Consider the following 18908-nt stretch of genomic DNA (forward strand, 5'->3'; position numbering starts at 1 on the left):
TCCAGCTTTCCCTGGAAAGAATTGTGCCCAGCTTTATGCTCGGAGGTGCAGAGGTGACAGCGGTAGATGCGGCAGAGAACGGCAATCCAGAGTGCAGCGGACGGTTTCTGGTGCTTTACGCGAGGCAAGGCGAACGTGCAGCCCAGCAGTGGCTTTTACTTCTGGAGCCTTTTGCTTCGGTAGCAGCAGCTGCTGCAAGTGGGCAACGGAGCTGCGAGAGTGAATAACGTGACGGTACGCCTATCTGAGAAGGAAGCCGCCGAGCCGCAGTGTGTTGTGCCCAGTTTCAAGGCTGCTTGGAGAAGGGGGGTACTTGAGGAACGCCTTCTTTCCGGACGCGTCCTTCTGGGTGTGCTCAAGCTGCGTGGACTCTGCAGCCCTGAAGGTTCAAGAACCTGTTTCTGGCCAGCTTGTGTGCTGGAGTGCAAGGGCTGCGCCTTCCGTCCTGAAGCAGGCAGCGCATTCTCAGCTGAATCTGCTTGTGAAGCAGCTCTTGGCTGGACACTTGACATTCGCTCCACTGAGTACGTTAGCCCGGTGCCCAGCTGCTCCGTTCTTCGCCTTCTGTGGTCCGGACAGAACTTGAAGCGCAGCGATGGCTTGGAGCTTTGCCGCTCTTCAGCGTGAACACTGCACGCAGCCACGGTGTGCCGTGCACGGATTTCCCTCAGCTCGACGTACAATCACATCCTCTTGCCGTTTCCCAGAGTCGAAAGTGTCCGCGTAGCTCTCGCTCAGCGAAATGCGTCAGGCGAGAAACACTTGCTGGATTGGCTTTTCGCTGGCCCAGACTTTCCACGCCGCACCACAACTCGGGCAACGAGGAGGAGAAAAGGCAGGACATCTTTGCGTCCTGGCACGTTCTTCTTCGCGAGACGCCTATTCCGCGCCTTCCCCCCCTGCAAGGCTGTAAGGTTCGCCGTGCTACTTGGAACCGAGAAGGAAGGTGCAGAGAGCACCGCGCTCTGACGGCGCTGTGCGGGCTGTAAAAGAAAGAGGGCTGCCGCTGGCACGTGGTGCAAACGCAGGTTTCCACGCGCCCGGGGTAAGCTCCGGCTGAGCTTGTTGACCTAAAACTGTTCTCTGTGCCAGACGGAGCTGAGACGCTTTCCCTTTACATTTGGACGACAAGAAAGACCCAGTGTGCTGCTGTATGCCGCTGCGAGGGAAAGTGCATAGGCCAGGGCGTGTTTCGGCAGAAGCAGTCGGCTGGAGCATTTCGCTGCCGGCGCAGTGCTCTGTGCGACAAGTAGGACGACGGCTCGACTCCGGCAGAATGAAAGCGCGACGTGGTGCGAAGAGCATAGAGCACGAAGGCAGGGCACCGAGCTGCGGTGCGCATCGCACAGGCTGCAAGAGGAAGCGTGGCTGGCACTCGCTTCTCTGCCGGATTCACGTTAGCAGCTGAACACAGAAAGTTCCATTTGCAGCTACTCCTGCTGCTACCTATTTCTCTTCCAGCTTTCCCTGGAAAGAATTGTGCCCAGCTTTATGCTCGGAGGTGCAGAGGTGACAGCGGTAGATGCGGCAGAGAACGGCAATCCAGAGTGCAGCGGACGGTTTCTGGTGCTTTACGCGAGGCAAGGCGAACGTGCAGCCCAGCAGTGGCTTTTACTTCTGGAGCCTTTTGCTTCGGTAGCAGCAGCTGCTGCAAGTGGGCAACGGAGCTGCGAGAGTGAATAACGTGACGGTACGCCTATCTGAGAAGGAAGCCGCCGAGCCGCAGTGTGTTGTGCCCAGTTTCAAGGCTGCTTGGAGAAGGGGGGTACTTGAGGAACGCCTTCTTTCCGGACGCGTCCTTCTGGGTGTGCTCAAGCTGCGTGGACTCTGCAGCCCTGAAGGTTCAAGAACCTGTTTCTGGCCAGCTTGTGTGCTGGAGTGCAAGGGCTGCGCCTTCCGTCCTGAAGCAGGCAGCGCATTCTCAGCTGAATCTGCTTGTGAAGCAGCTCTTGGCTGGACACTTGACATTCGCTCCACTGAGTACGTTAGCCCGGTGCCCAGCTGCTCCGTTCTTCGCCTTCTGTGGTCCGGACAGAACTTGAAGCGCAGCGATGGCTTGGAGCTTTGCCGCTCTTCAGCGTGAACACTGCACGCAGCCACGGTGTGCCGTGCACGGATTTCCCTCAGCTCGACGTACAATCACATCCTCTTGCCGTTTCCCAGAGTCGAAAGTGTCCGCGTAGCTCTCGCTCAGCGAAATGCGTCAGGCGAGAAACACTTGCTGGATTGGCTTTTCGCTGGCCCAGACTTTCCACGCCGCACCACAACTCGGGCAACGAGGAGGAGAAAAGGCAGGACATCTTTGCGTCCTGGCACGTTCTTCTTCGCGAGACGCCTATTCCGCGCCTTCCCCCCCTGCAAGGCTGTAAGGTTCGCCGTGCTACTTGGAACCGAGAAGGAAGGTGCAGAGAGCACCGCGCTCTGACGGCGCTGTGCGGGCTGTAAAAGAAAGAGGGCTGCCGCTGGCACGTGGTGCAAACGCAGGTTTCCACGCGCCCGGGGTAAGCTCCGGCTGAGCTTGTTGACCTAAAACTGTTCTCTGTGCCAGACGGAGCTGAGACGCTTTCCCTTTACATTTGGACGACAAGAAAGACCCAGTGTGCTGCTGTATGCCGCTGCGAGGGAAAGTGCATAGGCCAGGGCGTGTTTCGGCAGAAGCAGTCGGCTGGAGCATTTCGCTGCCGGCGCAGTGCTCTGTGCGACAAGTAGGACGACGGCTCGACTCCGGCAGAATGAAAGCGCGACGTGGTGCGAAGAGCATAGAGCACGAAGGCAGGGCACCGAGCTGCGGTGCGCATCGCACAGGCTGCAAGAGGAAGCGTGGCTGGCACTCGCTTCTCTGCCGGATTCACGTTAGCAGCTGAACACAGAAAGTTCCACTTGCAGCTACTCCTGCTGCTACCTATTTCTCTTCCAGCTTTCCCTGGAAAGAATTGTGCCCAGCTTTATGCTCGGAGGTGCAGAGGTGACAGCGGTAGATGCGGCAGAGAACGGCAATCCAGAGTGCAGCGGACGGTTTCTGGTGCTTTACGCGAGGCAAGGCGAACGTGCAGCCCAGCAGTGGCTTTTACTTCTGGAGCCTTTTGCTTCGGTAGCAGCAGCTGCTGCAAGTGGGCAACGGAGCTGCGAGAGTGAATAACGTGACGGTACGCCTATCTGAGAAGGAAGCCGCCGAGCCGCAGTGTGTTGTGCCCAGTTTCAAGGCTGCTTGGAGAAGGGGGGTACTTGAGGAACGCCTTCTTTCCGGACGCGTCCTTCTGGGTGTGCTCAAGCTGCGTGGACTCTGCAGCCCTGAAGGTTCAAGAACCTGTTTCTGGCCAGCTTGTGTGCTGGAGTGCAAGGGCTGCGCCTTCCGTCCTGAAGCAGGCAGCGCATTCTCAGCTGAATCTGCTTGTGAAGCAGCTCTTGGCTGGACACTTGACATTCGCTCCACTGAGTACGTTAGCCCGGTGCCCAGCTGCTCCGTTCTTCGCCTTCTGTGGTCCGGACAGAACTTGAAGCGCAGCGATGGCTTGGAGCTTTGCCGCTCTTCAGCGTGAACACTGCACGCAGCCACGGTGTGCCGTGCACGGATTTCCCTCAGCTCGACGTACAATCACATCCTCTTGCCGTTTCCCAGAGTCGAAAGTGTCCGCGTAGCTCTCGCTCAGCGAAATGCGTCAGGCGAGAAACACTTGCTGGATTGGCTTTTCGCTGGCCCAGACTTTCCACGCCGCACCACAACTCGGGCAACGAGGAGGAGAAAAGGCAGGACATCTTTGCGTCCTGGCACGTTCTTCTTCGCGAGACGCCTATTCCGCGCCTTCCCCCCCTGCAAGGCTGTAAGGTTCGCCGTGCTACTTGGAACCGAGAAGGAAGGTGCAGAGAGCACCGCGCTCTGACGGCGCTGTGCGGGCTGTAAAAGAAAGAGGGCTGCCGCTGGCACGTGGTGCAAACGCAGGTTTCCACGCGCCCGGGGTAAGCTCCGGCTGAGCTTGTTGACCTAAAACTGTTCTCTGTGCCAGACGGAGCTGAGACGCTTTCCCTTTACATTTGGACGACAAGAAAGACCCCGTGTGCTGCTGTATGCCGCTGCGAGGGAAAGTGCATAGGCCAGGGCGTGTTTCGGCAGAAGCAGTCGGCTGGAGCATTTCGCTGCCGGCGCAGTGCTCTGTGCGACAAGTAGGACGACGGCTCGACTCCGGCAGAATGAAAGCGCGACGTGGTGCGAAGAGCATAGAGCACGAAGGCAGGGCACCGAGCTGCGGTGCGCATCGCACAGGCTGCAAGAGGAAGCGTGGCTGGCACTCGCTTCTCTGCCGGATTCACGTTAGCAGCTGAACACAGAAAGTTCCACTTGCAGCTACTCCTGCTGCTACCTATTTCTCTTCCAGCTTTCCCTGGAAAGAATTGTGCCCAGCTTTATGCTCGGAGGTGCAGAGGTGACAGCGGTAGATGCGGCAGAGAACGGCAATCCAGAGTGCAGCGGACGGTTTCTGGTGCTTTACGCGAGGCAAGGCGAACGTGCAGCCCAGCAGTGGCTTTTACTTCTGGAGCCTTTTGCTTCGGTAGCAGCAGCTGCTGCAAGTGGGCAACGGAGCTGCGAGAGTGAATAACGTGACGGTACGCCTATCTGAGAAGGAAGCCGCCGAGCCGCAGTGTGTTGTGCCCAGTTTCAAGGCTGCTTGGAGAAGGGGGGTACTTGAGGAACGCCTTCTTTCCGGACGCGTCCTTCTGGGTGTGCTCAAGCTGCGTGGACTCTGCAGCCCTGAAGGTTCAAGAACCTGTTTCTGGCCAGCTTGTGTGCTGGAGTGCAAGGGCTGCGCCTTCCGTCCTGAAGCAGGCAGCGCATTCTCAGCTGAATCTGCTTGTGAAGCAGCTCTTGGCTGGACACTTGACATTCGCTCCACTGAGTACGTTAGCCCGGTGCCCAGCTGCTCCGTTCTTCGCCTTCTGTGGTCCGGACAGAACTTGAAGCGCAGCGATGGCTTGGAGCTTTGCCGCTCTTCAGCGTGAACACTGCACGCAGCCACGGTGTGCCGTGCACGGATTTCCCTCAGCTCGACGTACAATCACATCCTCTCGCCGTTTCCCAGAGTCGAAAGTGTCCGCGTAGCTCTCGCTCAGCGAAATGCGTCAGGCGAGAAACACTTGCTGGATTGGCTTTTCGCTGGCCCAGACTTTCCACGCCGCACCACAACTCGGGCAACGAGGAGGAGAAAAGGCAGGACATCTTTGCGTCCTGGCACGTTCTTCTTCGCGAGACGCCTATTCCGCGCCTTCCCCCCCTGCAAGGCTGTAAGGTTCGCCGTGCTACTTGGAACCGAGAAGGAAGGTGCAGAGAGCACCGCGCTCTGACGGCGCTGTGCGGGCTGTAAAAGAAAGAGGGCTGCCGCTGGCACGTGGTGCAAACGCAGGTTTCCACGCGCCCGGGGTAAGCTCCGGCTGAGCTTGTTGACCTAAAACTGTTCTCTGTGCCAGACGGAGCTGAGACGCTTTCCCTTTACATTTGGACGACAAGAAAGACCCAGTGTGCTGCTGTATGCCGCTGCGAGGGAAAGTGCATAGGCCAGGGCGTGTTTCGGCAGAAGCAGTCGGCTGGAGCATTTCGCTGCCGGCGCAGTGCTCTGTGCGACAAGTAGGACGACGGCTCGACTCCGGCAGAATGAAAGCGCGACGTGGTGCGAAGAGCATAGAGCACGAAGGCAGGGCACCGAGCTGCGGTGCGCATCGCACAGGCTGCAAGAGGAAGCGTGGCTGGCACTCGCTTCTCTGCCGGATTCACGTTAGCAGCTGAACACAGAAAGTTCCACTTGCAGCTACTCCTGCTGCTACCTATTTCTCTTCCAGCTTTCCCTGGAAAGAATTGTGCCCAGCTTTATGCTCGGAGGTGCAGAGGTGACAGCGGTAGATGCGGCAGAGAACGGCAATCCAGAGTGCAGCGGACGGTTTCTGGTGCTTTACGCGAGGCAAGGCGAACGTGCAGCCCAGCAGTGGCTTTTACTTCTGGAGCCTTTTGCTTCGGTAGCAGCAGCTGCTGCAAGTGGGCAACGGAGCTGCGAGAGTGAATAACGTGACGGTACGCCTATCTGAGAAGGAAGCCGCCGAGCCGCAGTGTGTTGTGCCCAGTTTCAAGGCTGCTTGGAGAAGGGGGGTACTTGAGGAACGCCTTCTTTCCGGACGCGTCCTTCTGGGTGTGCTCAAGCTGCGTGGACTCTGCAGCCCTGAAGGTTCAAGAACCTGTTTCTGGCCAGCTTGTGTGCTGGAGTGCAAGGGCTGCGCCTTCCGTCCTGAAGCAGGCAGCGCATTCTCAGCTGAATCTGCTTGTGAAGCAGCTCTTGGCTGGACACTTGACATTCGCTCCACTGAGTACGTTAGCCCGGTGCCCAGCTGCTCCGTTCTTCGCCTTCTGTGGTCCGGACAGAACTTGAAGCGCAGCGATGGCTTGGAGCTTTGCCGCTCTTCAGCGTGAACACTGCACGCAGCCACGGTGTGCCGTGCACGGATTTCCCTCAGCTCGACGTACAATCACATCCTCTTGCCGTTTCCCAGAGTCGAAAGTGTCCGCGTAGCTCTCGCTCAGCGAAATGCGTCAGGCGAGAAACACTTGCTGGATTGGCTTTTCGCTGGCCCAGACTTTCCACGCCGCACCACAACTCGGGCAACGAGGAGGAGAAAAGGCAGGACATCTTTGCGTCCTGGCACGTTCTTCTTCGCGAGACGCCTATTCCGCGCCTTCCCCCCCTGCAAGGCTGTAAGGTTCGCCGTGCTACTTGGAACCGAGAAGGAAGGTGCAGAGAGCACCGCGCTCTGACGGCGCTGTGCGGGCTGTAAAAGAAAGAGGGCTGCCGCTGGCACGTGGTGCAAACGCAGGTTTCCACGCGCCCGGGGTAAGCTCCGGCTGAGCTTGTTGACCTAAAACTGTTCTCTGTGCCAGACGGAGCTGAGACGCTTTCCCTTTACATTTGGACGACAAGAAAGACCCAGTGTGCTGCTGTATGCCGCTGCGAGGGAAAGTGCATAGGCCAGGGCGTGTTTCGGCAGAAGCAGTCGGCTGGAGCATTTCGCTGCCGGCGCAGTGCTCTGTGCGACAAGTAGGACGACGGCTCGACTCCGGCAGAATGAAAGCGCGACGTGGTGCGAAGAGCATAGAGCACGAAGGCAGGGCACCGAGCTGCGGTGCGCATCGCACAGGCTGCAAGAGGAAGCGTGGCTGGCACTCGCTTCTCTGCCGGATTCACGTTAGCAGCTGAACACAGAAAGTTCCACTTGCAGCTACTCCTGCTGCTACCTATTTCTCTTCCAGCTTTCCCTGGAAAGAATTGTGCCCAGCTTTATGCTCGGAGGTGCAGAGGTGACAGCGGTAGATGCGGCAGAGAACGGCAATCCAGAGTGCAGCGGACGGTTTCTGGTGCTTTACGCGAGGCAAGGCGAACGTGCAGCCCAGCAGTGGCTTTTACTTCTGGAGCCTTTTGCTTCGGTAGCAGCAGCTGCTGCAAGTGGGCAACGGAGCTGCGAGAGTGAATAACGTGACGGTACGCCTATCTGAGAAGGAAGCCGCCGAGCCGCAGTGTGTTGTGCCCAGTTTCAAGGCTGCTTGGAGAAGGGGGGTACTTGAGGAACGCCTTCTTTCCGGACGCGTCCTTCTGGGTGTGCTCAAGCTGCGTGGACTCTGCAGCCCTGAAGGTTCAAGAACCTGTTTCTGGCCAGCTTGTGTGCTGGAGTGCAAGGGCTGCGCCTTCCGTCCTGAAGCAGGCAGCGCATTCTCAGCTGAATCTGCTTGTGAAGCAGCTCTTGGCTGGACACTTGACATTCGCTCCACTGAGTACGTTAGCCCGGTGCCCAGCTGCTCCGTTCTTCGCCTTCTGTGGTCCGGACAGAACTTGAAGCGCAGCGATGGCTTGGAGCTTTGCCGCTCTTCAGCGTGAACACTGCACGCAGCCACGGTGTGCCGTGCACGGATTTCCCTCAGCTCGACGTACAATCACATCCTCTTGCCGTTTCCCAGAGTCGAAAGTGTCCGCGTAGCTCTCGCTCAGCGAAATGCGTCAGGCGAGAAACACTTGCTGGATTGGCTTTTCGCTGGCCCAGACTTTCCACGCCGCACCACAACTCGGGCAACGAGGAGGAGAAAAGGCAGGACATCTTTGCGTCCTGGCACGTTCTTCTTCGCGAGACGCCTATTCCGCGCCTTCCCCCCCTGCAAGGCTGTAAGGTTCGCCGTGCTACTTGGAACCGAGAAGGAAGGTGCAGAGAGCACCGCGCTCTGACGGCGCTGTGCGGGCTGTAAAAGAAAGAGGGCTGCCGCTGGCACGTGGTGCAAACGCAGGTTTCCACGCGCCCGGGGTAAGCTCCGGCTGAGCTTGTTGACCTAAAACTGTTCTCTGTGCCAGACGGAGCTGAGACGCTTTCCCTTTACATTTGGACGACAAGAAAGACCCAGTGTGCTGCTGTATGCCGCTGCGAGGGAAAGTGCATAGGCCAGGGCGTGTTTCGGCAGAAGCAGTCGGCTGGAGCATTTCGCTGCCGGCGCAGTGCTCTGTGCGACAAGTAGGACGACGGCTCGACTCCGGCAGAATGAAAGCGCGACGTGGTGCGAAGAGCATAGAGCACGAAGGCAGGGCACCGAGCTGCGGTGCGCATCGCACAGGCTGCAAGAGGAAGCGTGGCTGGCACTCGCTTCTCTGCCGGATTCACGTTAGCAGCTGAACACAGAAAGTTCCACTTGCAGCTACTCCTGCTGCTACCTATTTCTCTTCCAGCTTTCCCTGGAAAGAATTGTGCCCAGCTTTATGCTCGGAGGTGCAGAGGTGACAGCGGTAGATGCGGCAGAGAACGGCAATCCAGAGTGCAGCGGACGGTTTCTGGTGCTTTACGCGAGGCAAGGCGAACGTGCAGCCCAGCAGTGGCTTTTACTTCTGGAGCCTTTTGCTTCGGTAGCAGCAGCTGCTGCAAGTGGGCAACGGAGCTGCGAGAGTGAATAACGTGACGGTACGCCTATCTGAGAAGGAAGCCGCCGAGCCGCAGTGTGTTGTGCCCAGTTTCAAGGCTGCTTGGAGAAGGGGGGTACTTGAGGAACGCCTTCTTTCCGGACGCGTCCTTCTGGGTGTGCTCAAGCTGCGTGGACTCTGCAGCCCTGAAGGTTCAAGAACCTGTTTCTGGCCAGCTTGTGTGCTGGAGTGCAAGGGCTGCGCCTTCCGTCCTGAAGCAGGCAGCGCATTCTCAGCTGAATCTGCTTGTGAAGCAGCTCTTGGCTGGACACTTGACATTCGCTCCACTGAGTACGTTAGCCCGGTGCCCAGCTGCTCCGTTCTTCGCCTTCTGTGGTCCGGACAGAACTTGAAGCGCAGCGATGGCTTGGAGCTTTGCCGCTCTTCAGCGTGAACACTGCACGCAGCCACGGTGTGCCGTGCACGGATTTCCCTCAGCTCGACGTACAATCACATCCTCTTGCCGTTTCCCAGAGTCGAAAGTGTCCGCGTAGCTCTCGCTCAGCGAAATGCGTCAGGCGAGAAACACTTGCTGGATTGGCTTTTCGCTGGCCCAGACTTTCCACGCCGCACCACAACTCGGGCAACGAGGAGGAGAAAAGGCAGGACATCTTTGCGTCCTGGCACGTTCTTCTTCGCGAGACGCCTATTCCGCGCCTTCCCCCCCTGCAAGGCTGTAAGGTTCGCCGTGCTACTTGGAACCGAGAAGGAAGGTGCAGAGAGCACCGCGCTCTGACGGCGCTGTGCGGGCTGTAAAAGAAAGAGGGCTGCCGCTGGCACGTGGTGCAAACGCAGGTTTCCACGCGCCCGGGGTAAGCTCCGGCTGAGCTTGTTGACCTAAAACTGTTCTCTGTGCCAGACGGAGCTGAGACGCTTTCCCTTTACATTTGGACGACAAGAAAGACCCCGTGTGCTGCTGTATGCCGCTGCGAGGGAAAGTGCATAGGCCAGGGCGTGTTTCGGCAGAAGCAGTCGGCTGGAGCATTTCGCTGCCGGCGCAGTGCTCTGTGCGACAAGTAGGACGACGGCTCGACTCCGGCAGAATGAAAGCGCGACGTGGTGCGAAGAGCATAGAGCACGAAGGCAGGGCACCGAGCTGCGGTGCGCATCGCACAGGCTGCAAGAGGAAGCGTGGCTGGCACTCGCTTCTCTGCCGGATTCACGTTAGCAGCTGAACACAGAAAGTTCCACTTGCAGCTACTCCTGCTGCTACCTATTTCTCTTCCAGCTTTCCCTGGAAAGAATTGTGCCCAGCTTTATGCTCGGAGGTGCAGAGGTGACAGCGGTAGATGCGGCAGAGAACGGCAATCCAGAGTGCAGCGGACGGTTTCTGGTGCTTTACGCGAGGCAAGGCGAACGTGCAGCCCAGCAGTGGCTTTTACTTCTGGAGCCTTTTGCTTCGGTAGCAGCAGCTGCTGCAAGTGGGCAACGGAGCTGCGAGAGTGAATAACGTGACGGTACGCCTATCTGAGAAGGAAGCCGCCGAGCCGCAGTGTGTTGTGCCCAGTTTCAAGGCTGCTTGGAGAAGGGGGGTACTTGAGGAACGCCTTCTTTCCGGACGCGTCCTTCTGGGTGTGCTCAAGCTGCGTGGACTCTGCAGCCCTGAAGGTTCAAGAACCTGTTTCTGGCCAGCTTGTGTGCTGGAGTGCAAGGGCTGCGCCTTCCGTCCTGAAGCAGGCAGCGCATTCTCAGCTGAATCTGCTTGTGAAGCAGCTCTTGGCTGGACACTTGACATTCGCTCCACTGAGTACGTTAGCCCGGTGCCCAGCTGCTCCGTTCTTCGCCTTCTGTGGTCCGGACAGAACTTGAAGCGCAGCGATGGCTTGGAGCTTTGCCGCTCTTCAGCGTGAACACTGCACGCAGCCACGGTGTGCCGTGCACGGATTTCCCTCAGCTCGACGTACAATCACATCCTCTTGCCGTTTCCCAGAGTCGAAAGTGTCCGCGTAGCTCTCGCTCAGCGAAATGCGTCAGGCGAGAAACACTTGCTGGATTGGCTTTTCGCTGGCCCAGACTTTCCACGCCGCACCACAACTCGGGCAACGAGGAGGAGAAAAGGCAGGACATCTTTGCGTCCTGGCACGTTCTTCTTCGCGAGACGCCTATTCCGCGCCTTCCCCCCCTGCAAGGCTGTAAAGTTCGCCGTGCTACTTGGAACCGAGAAGGAAGGTGCAGAGAGCACCGCGCTCTGACGGCGCTGTGCGGGCTGTAAAAGAAAGAGGGCTGCCGCTGGCACGTGGTGCAAACGCAGGTTTCCACGCGCCCGGGGTAAGCTCCGGCTGAGCTTGTTGACCTAAAACTGTTCTCTGTGCCAGACGGAGCTGAGACGCTTTCCCTTTACATTTGGACGACAAGAAAGACCCAGTGTGCTGCTGTATGCCGCTGCGAGGGAAAGTGCATAGGCCAGGGCGTGTTTCGGCAGAAGCAGTCGGCTGGAGCATTTCGCTGCCGGCGCAGTGCTCTGTGCGACAAGTAGGACGACGGCTCGACTCCGGCAGAATGAAAGCGCGACGTGGTGCGAAGAGCATAGAGCACGAAGGCAGGGCACCGAGCTGCGGTGCGCATCGCACAGGCTGCAAGAGGAAGCGTGGCTGGCACTCGCTTCTCTGCCGGATTCACGTTAGCAGCTGAACACAGAAAGTTCCACTTGCAGCTACTCCTGCTGCTACCTATTTCTCTTCCAGCTTTCCCTGGAAAGAATTGTGCCCAGCTTTATGCTCGGAGGTGCAGAGGTGACAGCGGTAGATGCGGCAGAGAACGGCAATCCAGAGTGCAGCGGACGGTTTCTGGTGCTTTACGCGAGGCAAGGCGAACGTGCAGCCCAGCAGTGGCTTTTACTTCTGGAGCCTTTTGCTTCGGTAGCAGCAGCTGCTGCAAGTGGGCAACGGAGCTGCGAGAGTGAATAACGTGACGGTACGCCTATCTGAGAAGGAAGCCGCCGAGCCGCAGTGTGTTGTGCCCAGTTTCAAGGCTGCTTGGAGAAGGGGGGTACTTGAGGAACGCCTTCTTTCCGGACGCGTCCTTCTGGGTGTGCTCAAGCTGCGTGGACTCTGCAGCCCTGAAGGTTCAAGAACCTGTTTCTGGCCAGCTTGTGTGCTGGAGTGCAAGGGCTGCGCCTTCCGTCCTGAAGCAGGCAGCGCATTCTCAGCTGAATCTGCTTGTGAAGCAGCTCTTGGCTGGACACTTGACATTCGCTCCACTGAGTACGTTAGCCCGGTGCCCAGCTGCTCCGTTCTTCGCCTTCTGTGGTCCGGACAGAACTTGAAGCGCAGCGATGGCTTGGAGCTTTGCCGCTCTTCAGCGTGAACACTGCACGCAGCCACGGTGTGCCGTGCACGGATTTCCCTCAGCTCGACGTACAATCACATCCTCTTGCCGTTTCCCAGAGTCGAAAGTGTCCGCGTAGCTCTCGCTCAGCGAAATGCGTCAGGCGAGAAACACTTGCTGGATTGGCTTTTCGCTGGCCCAGACTTTCCACGCCGCACCACAACTCGGGCAACGAGGAGGAGAAAAGGCAGGACATCTTTGCGTCCTGGCACGTTCTTCTTCGCGAGACGCCTATTCCGCGCCTTCCCCCCCTGCAAGGCTGTAAGGTTCGCCGTGCTACTTGGAACCGAGAAGGAAGGTGCAGAGAGCACCGCGCTCTGACGGCGCTGTGCGGGCTGTAAAAGGAAGAGGGCTGCCGCTGGCACGTGGTGCAAACGCAGGTTTCCACGCGCCCGGGGTAAGCTCCGGCTGAGCTTGTTGACCTAAAACTGTTCTCTGTGCCAGACGGAGCTGAGACGCTTTCCCTTTACATTTGGACGACAAGAAAGACCCAGTGTGCTGCTGTATGCCGCTGCGAGGGAAAGTGCATAGGCCAGGGCGTGTTTCGGCAGAAGCAGTCGGCTGGAGCATTTCGCTGCCGGCGCAGTGCTCTGTGCGACAAGTAGGACGACGGCTCGACTCCGGCAGAATGAAAGCGCGACGTGGTGCGAAGAGCATAGAGCACGAAGGCAGGGCACCGAGCTGCGGTGCGCATCGCACAGGCTGCAAGAGGAAGCGTGGCTGGCACTCGCTTCTCTGCCGGATTCACGTTAGCAGCTGAACACAGAAAGTTCCACTTGCAGCTACTCCTGCTGCTACCTATTTCTCTTCCAGCTTTCCCTGGAAAGAATTGTGCCCAGCTTTATGCTCGGAGGTGCAGAGGTGACAGCGGTAGATGCGGCAGAGAACGGCAATCCAGAGTGCAGCGGACGGTTTCTGGTGCTTTACGCGAGGCAAGGCGAACGTGCAGCCCAGCAGTGGCTTTTACTTCTGGAGCCTTTTGCTTCGGTAGCAGCAGCTGCTGCAAGTGGGCAACGGAGCTGCGAGAGTGAATAACGTGACGGTACGCCTATCTGAGAAGGAAGCCGCCGAGCCGCAGTGTGTTGTGCCCAGTTTCAAGGCTGCTTGGAGAAGGGGGGTACTTGAGGAACGCCTTCTTTCCGGACGCGTCCTTCTGGGTGTGCTCAAGCTGCGTGGACTCTGCAGCCCTGAAGGTTCAAGAACCTGTTTCTGGCCAGCTTGTGTGCTGGAGTGCAAGGGCTGCGCCTTCCGTCCTGAAGCAGGCAGCGCATTCTCAGCTGAATCTGCTTGTGAAGCAGCTCTTGGCTGGACACTTGACATTCGCTCCACTGAGTACGTTAGCCCGGTGCCCAGCTGCTCCGTTCTTCGCCTTCTGTGGTCCGGACAGAACTTGAAGCGCAGCGATGGCTTGGAGCTTTGCCGCTCTTCAGCGTGAACACTGCACGCAGCCACGGTGTGCCGTGCACGGATTTCCCTCAGCTCGACGTACAATCACATCCTCTTGCCGTTTCCCAGAGTCGAAAGTGTCCGCGTAGCTCTCGCTCAGCGAAATGCGTCAGGCGAGAAACACTTGCTGGATTGGCTTTTCGCTGGCCCAGACTTTCCACGCCGCACCACAACTCGGGCAACGAGGAGGAGAAAAGGCAGGACATCTTTGCGTCCTGGCACGTTCTTCTTCGCGAGACGCCTATTCCGCGCCTTCCCCCCCTGCAAGGCTGTAAGGTTCGCCGTGCTACTTGGAACCGAGAAGGAAGGTGCAGAGAGCACCGCGCTCTGACGGCGCTGTGCGGGCTGTAAAAGAAAGAGGGCTGCCGCTGGCACGTGGTGCAAACGCAGGTTTCCACGCGCCCGGGGTAAGCTCCGGCTGAGCTTGTTGACCTAAAACTGTTCTCTGTGCCAGACGGAGCTGAGACGCTTTCCCTTTACATTTGGACGACAAGAAAGACCCAGTGTGCTGCTGTATGCCGCTGCGAGGGAAAGTGCATAGGCCAGGGCGTGTTTCGGCAGAAGCAGTCGGCTGGAGCATTTCGCTGCCGGCGCAGTGCTCTGTGCGACAAGTAGGACGACGGCTCGACTCCGGCAGAATGAAAGCGCGACGTGGTGCGAAGAGCATAGAGCACGAAGGCAGGGCACCGAGCTGCGGTGCGCATCGCACAGGCTGCAAGAGGAAGCGTGGCTGGCACTCGCTTCTCTGCCGGATTCACGTTAGCAGCTGAACACAGAAAGTTCCACTTGCAGCTACTCCTGCTGCTACCTATTTCTCTTCCAGCTTTCCCTGGAAAGAATTGTGCCCAGCTTTATGCTCGGAGGTGCAGAGGTGACAGCGGTAGATGCGGCAGAGAACGGCAATCCAGAGTGCAGCGGACGGTTTCTGGTGCTTTACGCGAGGCAAGGCGAACGTGCAGCCCAGCAGTGGCTTTTACTTCTGGAGCCTTTTGCTTCGGTAGCAGCAGCTGCTGCAAGTGGGCAACGGAGCTGCGAGAGTGAATAACGTGACGGTACGCCTATCTGAGAAGGAAGCCGCCGAGCCGCAGTGTGTTGTGCCCAGTTTCAAGGCTGCTTGGAGAAGGGGGGTACTTGAGGAACGCCTTCTTTCCGGACGCGTCCTTCTGGGTGTGCTCAAGCTGCGTGGACTCTGCAGCCCTGAAGGTTCAAGAACCTGTTTCTGGCCAGCTTGTGTGCTGGAGTGCAAGGGCTGCGCCTTCCGTCCTGAAGCAGGCAGCGCATTCTCAGCTGAATCTGCTTGTGAAGCAGCTCTTGGCTGGACACTTGACATTCGCTCCACTGAGTACGTTAGCCCGGTGCCCAGCTGCTCCGTTCTTCGCCTTCTGTGGTCCGGACAGAACTTGAAGCGCAGCGATGGCTTGGAGCTTTGCCGCTCTTCAGCGTGAACACTGCACGCAGCCACGGTGTGCCGTGCACGGATTTCCCTCAGCTCGACGTACAATCACATCCTCTTGCCGTTTCCCAGAGTCGAAAGTGTCCGCGTAGCTCTCGCTCAGCGAAATGCGTCAGGCGAGAAACACTTGCTGGATTGGCTTTTCGCTGGCCCAGACTTTCCACGCCGCACCACAACTCGGGCAACGAGGAGGAGAAAAGGCAGGACATCTTTGCGTCCTGGCACGTTCTTCTTCGCGAGACGCCTATTCCGCGCCTTCCCCCCCTGCAAGGCTGTAAGGTTCGCCGTGCTACTTGGAACCGAGAAGGAAGGTGCAGAGAGCACCGCGCTCTGACGGCGCTGTGCGGGCTGTAAAAGAAAGAGGGCTGCCGCTGGCACGTGGTGCAAACGCAGGTTTCCACGCGCCCGGGGTAAGCTCCGGCTGAGCTTGTTGACCTAAAACTGTTCTCTGTGCCAGACGGAGCTGAGACGCTTTCCCTTTACATTTGGACGACAAGAAAGACCCAGTGTGCTGCTGTATGCCGCTGCGAGGGAAAGTGCATAGGCCAGGGCGTGTTTCGGCAGAAGCAGTCGGCTGGAGCATTTCGCTGCCGGCGCAGTGCTCTGTGCGACAAGTAGGACGACGGCTCGACTCCGGCAGAATGAAAGCGCGACGTGGTGCGAAGAGCATAGAGCACGAAGGCAGGGCACCGAGCTGCGGTGCGCATCGCACAGGCTGCAAGAGGAAGCGTGGCTGGCACTCGCTTCTCTGCCGGATTCACGTTAGCAGCTGAACACAGAAAGTTCCACTTGCAGCTACTCCTGCTGCTACCTATTTCTCTTCCAGCTTTCCCTGGAAAGAATTGTGCCCAGCTTTATGCTCGGAGGTGCAGAGGTGACAGCGGTAGATGCGGCAGAGAACGGCAATCCAGAGTGCAGCGGACGGTTTCTGGTGCTTTACGCGAGGCAAGGCGAACGTGCAGCCCAGCAGTGGCTTTTACTTCTGGAGCCTTTTGCTTCGGTAGCAGCAGCTGCTGCAAGTGGGCAACGGAGCTGCGAGAGTGAATAACGTGACGGTACGCCTATCTGAGAAGGAAGCCGCCGAGCCGCAGTGTGTTGTGCCCAGTTTCAAGGCTGCTTGGAGAAGGGGGGTACTTGAGGAACGCCTTCTTTCCGGACGCGTCCTTCTGGGTGTGCTCAAGCTGCGTGGACTCTGCAGCCCTGAAGGTTCAAGAACCTGTTTCTGGCCAGCTTGTGTGCTGGAGTGCAAGGGCTGCGCCTTCCGTCCTGAAGCAGGCAGCGCATTCTCAGCTGAATCTGCTTGTGAAGCAGCTCTTGGCTGGACACTTGACATTCGCTCCACTGAGTACGTTAGCCCGGTGCCCAGCTGCTCCGTTCTTCGCCTTCTGTGGTCCGGACAGAACTTGAAGCGCAGCGATGGCTTGGAGCTTTGCCGCTCTTCAGCGTGAACACTGCACGCAGCCACGGTGTGCCGTGCACGGATTTCCCTCAGCTCGACGTACAATCACATCCTCTTGCCGTTTCCCAGAGTCGAAAGTGTCCGCGTAGCTCTCGCTCAGCGAAATGCGTCAGGCGAGAAACACTTGCTGGATTGGCTTTTCGCTGGCCCAGACTTTCCACGCCGCACCACAACTCGGGCAACGAGGAGGAGAAAAGGCAGGACATCTTTGCGTCCTGGCACGTTCTTCTTCGCGAGACGCCTATTCCGCGCCTTCCCCCCCTGCAAGGCTGTAAGGTTCGCCGTGCTACTTGGAACCGAGAAGGAAGGTGCAGAGAGCACCGCGCTCTGACGGCGCTGTGCGGGCTGTAAAAGAAAGAGGGCTGCCGCTGGCACGTGGTGCAAACGCAGGTTTCCACGCGCCCGGGGTAAGCTCCGGCTGAGCTTGTTGACCTAAAACTGTTCTCTGTGCCAGACGGAGCTGAGACGCTTTCCCTTTACATTTGGACGACAAGAAAGACCCAGTGTGCTGCTGTATGCCGCTGCGAGGGAAAGTGCATAGGCCAGGGCGTGTTTCGGCAGAAGCAGTCGGCTGGAGCATTTCGCTGCCGGCGCAGTGCTCTGTGCGACAAGTAGGACGACGGCTCGACTCCGGCAGAATGAAAGCGCGACGTGGTGCGAAGAGCATAGAGCACGAAGGCAGGGCACCGAGCTGCGGTGCGCATCGCACAGGCTGCAAGAGGAAGCGTGGCTGGCACTCGCTTCTCTGCCGGATTCACGTTAGCAGCTGAACACAGAAAGTTCCACTTGCAGCTACTCCTGCTGCTACCTATTTCTCTTCCAGCTTTCCCTGGAAAGAATTGTGCCCAGCTTTATGCTCGGAGGTGCAGAGGTGACAGCGGTAGATGCGGCAGAGAACGGCAATCCAGAGTGCAGCGGACGGTTTCTGGTGCTTTACGCGAGGCAAGGCGAACGTGCAGCCCAGCAGTGGCTTTTACTTCTGGAGCCTTTTGCTTCGGTAGCAGCAGCTGCTGCAAGTGGGCAACGGAGCTGCGAGAGTGAATAACGTGACGGTACGCCTATCTGAGAAGGAAGCCGCCGAGCCGCAGTGTGTTGTGCCCAGTTTCAAGGCTGCTTGGAGAAGGGGGGTACTTGAGGAACGCCTTCTTTCCGGACGCGTCCTTCTGGGTGTGCTCAAGCTGCGTGGACTCTGCAGCCCTGAAGGTTCAAGAACCTGTTTCTGGCCAGCTTGTGTGCTGGAGTGCAAGGGCTGCGCCTTCCGTCCTGAAGCAGGCAGCGCATTCTCAGCTGAATCTGCTTGTGAAGCAGCTCTTGGCTGGACACTTGACATTCGCTCCACTGAGTACGTTAGCCCGGTGCCCAGCTGCTCCGTTCTTCGCCTTCTGTGGTCCGGACAGAACTTGAAGCGCAGCGATGGCTTGGAGCTTTGCCGCTCTTCAGCGTGAACACTGCACGCAGCCACGGTGTGCCGTGCACGGATTTCCCTCAGCTCGACGTACAATCACATCCTCTTGCCGTTTCCCAGAGTCGAAAGTGTCCGCGTAGCTCTCGCTCAGCGAAATGCGTCAGGCGAGAAACACTTGCTGGATTGGCTTTTCGCTGGCCCAGACTTTCCACGCCGCACCACAACTCGGGCAACGAGGAGGAGAAAAGGCAGGACATCTTTGCGTCCTGGCACGTTCTTCTTCGCGAGACGCCTATTCCGCGCCTTCCCCCCCTGCAAGGCTGTAAGGTTCGCCGTGCTACTTGGAACCGAGAAGGAAGGTGCAGAGAGCACCGCGCTCTGACGGCGCTGTGCGGGCTGTAAAAGAAAGAGGGCTGCCGCTGGCACGTGGTGCAAACGCAGGTTTCCACGCGCCCGGGGTAAGCTCCGGCTGAGCTTGTTGACCTAAAACTGTTCTCTGTGCCAGACGGAGCTGAGACGCTTTCCCTTTACATTTGGACGACAAGAAAGACCCAGTGTGCTGCTGTATGCCGCTGCGAGGGAAAGTGCATAGGCCAGGGCGTGTTTCGGCAGAAGCAGTCGGCTGGAGCATTTCGCTGCCGGCGCAGTGCTCTGTGCGACAAGTAGGACGACGGCTCGACTCCGGCAGAATGAAAGCGCGACGTGGTGCGAAGAGCATAGAGCACGAAGGCAGGGCACCGAGCTGCGGTGCGCATCGCACAGGCTGCAAGAGGAAGCGTGGCTGGCACTCGCTTCTCTGCCGGATTCACGTTAGCAGCTGAACACAGAAAGTTCCACTTGCAGCTACTC

The sequence above is a fragment of the Aphelocoma coerulescens genome, chromosome 10 (assembly GCF_041296385.1).
Source record: "Aphelocoma coerulescens isolate FSJ_1873_10779 chromosome 10, UR_Acoe_1.0, whole genome shotgun sequence".
NCBI lineage: Eukaryota > Metazoa > Chordata > Aves > Passeriformes > Corvidae > Aphelocoma > Aphelocoma coerulescens.